Below are 7,968 nucleotides of genomic sequence, written 5' to 3'. Positions count from 1 at the left end.
GGCCGTGGAACTGGTCGTGGTTCACGACCAGCCAGTTGCCTTCTCTGCCGCTGGCGGTTCCACGGACCCATCCACGGTCCGTGGAATATTATATGGGTCGTGGAAGTGGTCGTGGAATTCATCTTCTCCGAAATCGTTCCCGTCGCCTCGTTTGGTCTCCAATCCTTATGGTACCTTCTTAACACTTGTTTATCCCTTCATTAGAAACCTAAGGGACGTTATAACTCTTCTCCAAAACATCCTTAAGTCATCATTAGTGCTATACTCGTAGTTTGCCCAACACGCTCAACTTATAACCCGCTTTTCTTAACAACCTTCTTTCCTTAACTCGAATGTCTTCCAAATCTTATTCGAATCATCAAATGCTAGTTCTTACTTATGAAATCATCGTATACTTCGTATTCCTCATTAGCCTATTCACTGTGCATCAGCAGAAAATTTTCCGGGGTGTAACAACTTCTCAACAATGTCACTATTTTTGTGTTTGTAACCCATTTCCTATTTTCTTCCATAATCCAAGTCTTTCAACCTCTCAATACCTTAAAAAACATGGAATGATCATAAAACTTACCTTTGATTGAGTAGGAATGGGTTTTGGATAGCAATACTCCACTTGAAGAAAAACCCTAGCTTCACTTCCAAGAGATTTCTTGACTCTAGCAACCCTAAGAGCTTCCTTGCATTTGATTCACTTGAATTTATTATGTGAACCTTTGACCCCCTTTGTATTCTTGAAGATGAATCATGTATAACATTCTAGAGGTCTTGAGGGAGACGAAGAAGTGTGGGAAATGAAATTAATGAAGTGGGAACATGTATTTATACTTACAACTTATTCAGCCCGTCGGGACTTCCACGGACACTTATACGGTCCGTATAACATTGTACGGTCCATATAAGTGGTCGTGGTTCACCATCATGTAAACATCATCTCTGTTGGGTATTATACGGACACCTTATACGGATACGTATAAGTCGGTCGTATAACCCCATTTCCCTGAGATGATTTCCATCTTTCGTTTGATCTCCAATCCTTGTGGAACCTTCATAACACTTGTTTAACACTTCATTACCAATCTAACGATTGTTATAACTCTTCCTTAAGATATCATTATGTCAACATTTGTTACACCCCGTACCCTTATATGTAAAGTTTCGCCGGGAGTTAGTCGACGAAGACTTAAAAGGCGAGGTTGTTATCAAGGTCCTAAGGAATTATTCATGCTAATTATTCATACATGAGAGCTTGGTATCATATTTAGTAAGAATCGGGAAGGTTGGATGTTAAGCAAATCGAAGAAATTAAGTTTGTTGAAACTTTGGGAAAATTTGGCAGAATTCCGGGCAGAAATTTTTGGGTCAACTTGTGAGGGCTATATCTCCTAGAATATGAGGAGTTACGGCATCCATAACCTATGCATTCATAAGTTCAAAGAGTCTACTTTCCAACACAACTGACAGATCTGAATATGCATATTGACGCCGGGAGTTATGGGTCATAGAAGTGTCGATGATCCGTCGATGCACATTGACGACCCGTCAAATTTCAGGCGCTGTAGCTGATGTATATAAGCACCTATTACGTGATTTTTTCATTCCAGCCCACACCAACAGACCCTAAACTCTCCCTAATACTCATCTATCCTCTCCAAACCCTTCTTTATCATCCAAGTAAGATCCGAGCCCCGAAAACCCGAACTAGTGAAAGGGAAGTTGCTCCTCGGGTTTCTATTTGAAGTTGTTGAGCTTAGAAGTTGGATTTGGAGTTTGGTTCTTGGAATTCCAGCCCCTTTAAGGTATGTATACTATTTTTATCTTTGCTATTAAGTTGATTACCAAGAGTTTTAGTTATTGAAAGTGAAGGAAATATAGTTATGGAAGTGGTGAGTTAATTGAGTCAAACTAAGATTAGGGGCTGTTTTGGGAGATGTTTTGGCATGGTTTTGATTATACTTTGATGTGGAAGTATTGACATAAGTTGTTTGTGGAGGAATACCTTAGTTTAAAGTGAAGGAAAACATGATATGAAAGACCTAAACTAGCTTGATGATGTGGTTGCCTTGAAGGCTGTTTTGATCAAAATTTTGGAGAGATTTCTACTTGTTCATGTTGTTGTGTATTGTTACTGTTGTTGTTGAAGATGTTTTGTGTGTTGTGCACCATTTGGGAGTTGGATATGAGTGAGAATTATAGGGAAAATGGTGCCCGAATTTCGTTAAGTTTCATGCATACTTGGAATGGGTAGTAAGGGATGTATATGGCCTAATTGTAATTCATGTTATCTTGGCTGTAGTGTTACAAGCTTGGGAAGTACGCATAGGACTTTTGGTAGATTCCAAGGTATGTTAAGGCTAACCTTTCCTTCATTTTTGGCATGATCTTATAAAATGAACGAACAAGCAAGTAAACGAGCTTCCATATTACTCTACTCTTTGAAGAAATAGGGGTACTTCAGTTGATGATTGTTCCTTCTATTCATAGGTATTGAGGCTTCTTATATTGATGATGTTAGCTCCAAGAATGTTCATCGGAGATAGTACGACCTTATGTCACTCCGAGAGCTCTATGTATTCATTTCATTTATGCATTGTATCCATATTCATATGCACATTAACCCATGATTAGAATATGCATGATTCTTATGTTTTGATTCCATACATGACATTCATAATATTTTTACACCTAGAAATGCTAGAAGTCTATAACTTTTGAAAATTCTTATGATAACTCCAATCTTAGAGAATTCCAAAGTCTAGGGTTCTAGATGATTTCATGACGTGACTGAGTGTGCTAGATAACTTTGGGTTATGTTAAGGATATGTGGCCTCAGCTTATGTCTGAGCGTGCTATACGATATGTGGCCTCACCTTATGTCTGAGCGTGCTATATAACATGTGGCCTCAGCTTATGTTTTAGTGTGCTAGATAATTCTTGATTTTATTTAGAATATGTGGCCTCAGCTTATGTTATGGATAGGTTCGTACGTTCCTAGGCACTATTAGTATATTATATATATGAATCAGGCTGTACGTTCCACCGCACTATCAGTTATAGTAAGACCTACATTGATAGGCATGAGCATGCATATTATGTGCCCACAGTGGCATTGTCAGTTATACAGATTTATGCGTACGAGATACTAGTTCATACAAGTATATGCGGAGATACTAGTTCTTACAAGTTCATGATTCTTGTATATATATATATATACATTTCATATATATATATATATATATATATATATACATCAGATATTATTATATATATATATATATAATTTAGTATATATATATATATATATATATATATTATTATGCCTTACATACTCGGTACATTATCCGTACTGACTCCCCGTTGCTCGGGGGGCTGCGTTCATGCCCGCAGGTACAGGTAGACCGACAGACGGTCCAGCTCAGTAGGACCTCCATTCAGCCATAGTCAGCGCACTCCACTTGGTTCGGAGTTGCAGTTCATTTTGGTATGCCTCTTTGAGATGTACATGTATATATGGGTATCACGGGGCCTCGTCTCGTCCTTTCTATAGCTTTATGTTCCATTAGAGGTCTGTAGACAGTTGTATATACTTGGTACATGATGTAGCCTTGTCGGCTCTCACTCTTTTTGTGTATAGTACATATATAGCAGCCTAGTCAACTTGCACTATTATTATATATATATATATATATATATATATATATATATATATATATATATATATATATATATACGGGCCCTTGTTGTTCTGTGATAGTTAAGCAAGTGTAGGGGTGTCTGATCATTAGGGGTCGGGCTCCCGTCACGGCTCATCAGTTTGGGTCATGATAAAAGTTGTATCAGAGCAGTTCCATCCTAGGGTTGTCTACAGACCGTGTCTAGTAGAGTCTTATTTATGAGTGTGTTGTACACTACACTTATAAGCAGGAGGCTACAGGACATTTAGGATGTTGCCATTCTTTGTATGTTAGATCGTGCCATAGAGCGGTAAGATAAGATTTCCCTTTTTAATGAATTGTTCTGATTTCAGCGATGCCCCGAAAGGAAACTGTAGCTGCCCAGAAGGGCAAGGGAGTGACTGGTGAGACTACTAGCCATACTCAGCGGATTACCAGGGCTTGGGGCAAGTCCCAAAGTGAGACCCCACCCCAGACTTTGCATACTCTACCCGTTTCAGAGGAGCGAAGAGGAGCCTCAGCTCCAGCTCCAGCACCCCCAGTTCCTCCACCAGATGCCTCAGGCCAGGAGATGAGAGAGGCCATCCTTTTGCTGACCCAGTTAGTAGCCGCTCAGGCTCGGTGATAGGGTGCGGGCCATGGTAGTAGGGGTCAGAGCAAGAGGTCCAGGTTCTCAGGGTTTGACAGTGAGTTTTGAGGTGGCCCAAGGCGGCAGTTCTCTAGACACTTAGTTTATTCAGTAGCTAGTGCTCCTCCATGGTATCCTGGACCCAGGTTTGATAGATCCGCTTATTTTGGTCCAGCTCAGAGTTCCAGATTTCCCAGTTCTCAGATTAGGAGTGGTTCCAGTCAGACGAGGCCACCTGTGCCACGGTGTGCCCAGTGTGGTAGATTACACTCAGGACCGTGCCGATTGGGTTTAGGTGGTTGTTATGCCTACGGTTGGCCAGGCCATATCAAGCGTGACTGTCCATTTGTACGTGATGGAGGTAGGGCTCAGCCCACAGGATTAGCAGCTGGGTTTTCGTTATTTGTACGCCCTCCGAGGTAAGGCTCACAGGCACCAGTAGGCCGTGGTAGGGGTCGAGGAGCAGCGGCCAAATTGAGTGGCCCTCAGCCTCACATCTATGCACTGACTGGGCGACAGGATCTCGAGTCTTCCCCTAATATTGTCATAGGTATAGTACCAGAATTCTTTTATGATGTGTATGTATTGATTGATCTGGGGTTTACGTGTTATATGTTACTGCATTGTTGCCGGCAAGTTTGGGATAGAGCCTGAATCGATTAAACCGTTTGTGGTGTTTTCGCCAGTTGGTGATCTAGTTATAGCTAATGTTGATAGTGATGATGAAATGCAAATTTGATTGATTAATTACATAAGGGAATAAAGAAGCGTATGCAGAAGGGATGTCTTATGAGTATATGAACTTTTCTTTAGGAGGACTGATTATCGAAAGGTTTAGGAAATAAATTTGTTGTTTTGCAAGAAGGATGACCAGATATGGCATGTGAAGTGAGCTTTATTGTTTATGAGTTGTGTATCATATGTAATTTTATGGATTTTATGGGTAGCCTGTGAGGCATTGGATGTGTTTTGTGGGCTGTGTGCAGGTTTGGGATAGCAAGAATTACAGAGAAAACTCTGTCAAAAATTTTCGAAATCTGAGCTATTTGAGCATATGCGTGTTGCAAGGGAAAGATGTCATCATAGATCAAAGGAGTTTAGTAATGGGTGATTAAAGGAGGACCCAAATGTTTAAGGAAGATCAAGAAAGTCAAGTCATTTCGAAGCAGTTTTTCGATCCTTATATATATATATATATATATATATATATATATATATATATATATATATATATATATATATATATATATATGAGTCGCATTGGTCTCGAGTACTAAGATTTATCTCTGAGCTTTTGAGGTGTTGAGTATGTTATTTCATTTGTACCAAGGTATAAGCCCGTGACTGCTAAGTATCAAAGGATTAGAGTTTAAACGAATCGATGTCGGAAGAAGGTTCAGAACTGGGCAACTTGATGGGCAGATTGACGAGCCGTCAACATGGTCGACGGTCCTTCAACCTTGCATCGTCAACCAGCCCTGAGAATCAGATGCTGCTGCAACTTGACGCCTGTAACTTGATGGTCGTCAACAGTGTTGACGCCACCGTCGACAGTGTTGAGGCCACCGTCGATAGCGTTGGCCCCACCAGCACAGTTGAGGCAGTGGTTGAGTTTTTGAGATAGTATATATTGACCACATATATGTATAGTACGAGTACAGGTTGGCGGATCAAAGATAGATTCATTGCTGATAACTAAAGTTTATATGTTTGATAGACCAAAACCTATGGGTTCGTAATAACGATATAAGGTAATGAACAAGGAAAAAAATGTTATACGAGATTGCGGATAGGTTAAGAGAATGATTGTATGAAGAAGAGGTTGTTGTAAATAACATAGAGGGAATGATGAGTAAGGGAAAAATAGGACAATGAATTGATAACTAAGAGCAAGATGACAAAGGAAAGCAAGTTAAAGGATGAGTAGAGAGTGAGAAGTGGCATTTCGAAGCATTATTCCTACGTAGCTAAATTATTTTGAGGATTCGAGAGGTTGTTATGAATAAACGTCGAAGATAAAGGATATAAGTAAGTTGTTCGTGATGTTCTATCACAATAAGATGAAGCTATTAAGGGGGGAAGAATAAATTTGAGTGCAATAGCCAAAATCAAGATAGAATGTTCATGAGTCACAATCGATAGAAAGGGCAGGATGATCATGAGTTATTTTGGATAGATAAATTACATTTAGAAAGGAATTAATGTTGTGATACCAAACAAGGTTTGAAACCTTGATAAGAAATGAATAACGAGGGGAACCCCATGTTAAGAAAATGTTAACAATAAGTGGAATCATCAGGTGAATATAAAGGCAGAAGCGAGACAACAAAGAGTGAAGCTGGGAGTATACGATACGAGATTTCCGTGAGTAACAACGTAGATGATTGGGAGGATGACGACGGAGAATTAAGAAAGGCTAATGGCATCAAATGATGATTTAGTTAACAATGGGATAAGATGGCATCTCCAGTAAAGCATTCAAACCAGCAGGTCATATTTCGCGAAGGACAAACCAGGAGGAAAAAATTCAGAGATAGCGCGAGGTGAAAGCAAGAAACTGGTAACTTGGAAAAATAAAGGAAAAGAGTTCTAAGGCTCGGGATAAGGATAAAGAAAGAGCGATAAAGCGGACATTTAAATTCTCAAAATTACACTCTTTGACTTAAGGCTCCCAGGTATTAAATGGTCCAGCTAGGAAAGAAAAAGGGAAAATAAGGACTGTTTGGCGTCTTGTTTGTAGCTCCAGAATAAGACAAAAAGGCAAGTGATAGTATCAAGTTCAATGCAAGGTGTAAGACTCGAGCAAAAGATAAGAGCACAAAAAAAATGAATGAGAAGAGAAGCAATGAAGATATGTCGAGTAAGGAGAGTGATGGCATAATTAGAGATGACCTGTTGAGAGGGAGGTATGTGTAGAGCATGATTCAATAAGAGAATTCTTGAGGATGTACTGAGAATGCAAGACTATTTTAACATTTGAGGATGAATGTTCCAAAGGGAGGAAGGATGTCACATCCCGTACCCTTATATGTAAAGTTTCGCCGGGAGTTAGTCGTCGAAGACTTAAAAGGCGAGGTTCGTCAAGGTCTTAAGGAATTATTCATGCTCATTATTCATACATGAGAGCTTGGTATCATATTTAGTAAGTATCGGGAAGGTTGGATGTTAAGCGAATCGAAGAAATTAAGTTTGTTGAAACTTTGGGAAAATTTAGCAGAATTCCGGGCAGAAATTTTTGGGTCAACTTGTGAGGGCCATATCTCCTAGCATAGGAGGAGTTACGGAACCCATAACCTATGCATTCATAAGTTCAGCAAGTCTAGTTTCCAACACAACTGACAGATCTGAATTTCCATAGAGGTACCAGGAGTTCTGGGTCGTCGAAGTGTCGACGATCCGTCGATGCACATCGACGACCCGTCAAATTTCAGGCGCTGTAGCTGATGTATATAAGCACCTATTTCGTGATTATTTTCATTCCAACCCACACCAACAGACCCTAAACTCTCCCTAATACTCATCTATCCTCTACAAACCCTTCTTTATCATCCAAGTAAGATCCGAGCCTCGAAAACCCGAGCTAGTGAAAGGGAAGTTGCTCTTAGGGTTTCTATTTGAAGTTGTTGAGCTTAGGAGTTGGATTTGGAGTTTGGTTCTTGGAATTCCAGC

This window comes from Lycium ferocissimum, chromosome 2 (genome assembly GCF_029784015.1).
Source record: "Lycium ferocissimum isolate CSIRO_LF1 chromosome 2, AGI_CSIRO_Lferr_CH_V1, whole genome shotgun sequence".
In the NCBI taxonomy this organism is placed as follows: domain Eukaryota; kingdom Viridiplantae; phylum Streptophyta; class Magnoliopsida; order Solanales; family Solanaceae; genus Lycium; species Lycium ferocissimum.
This window is presented reverse-complemented; position numbering follows the sequence as displayed.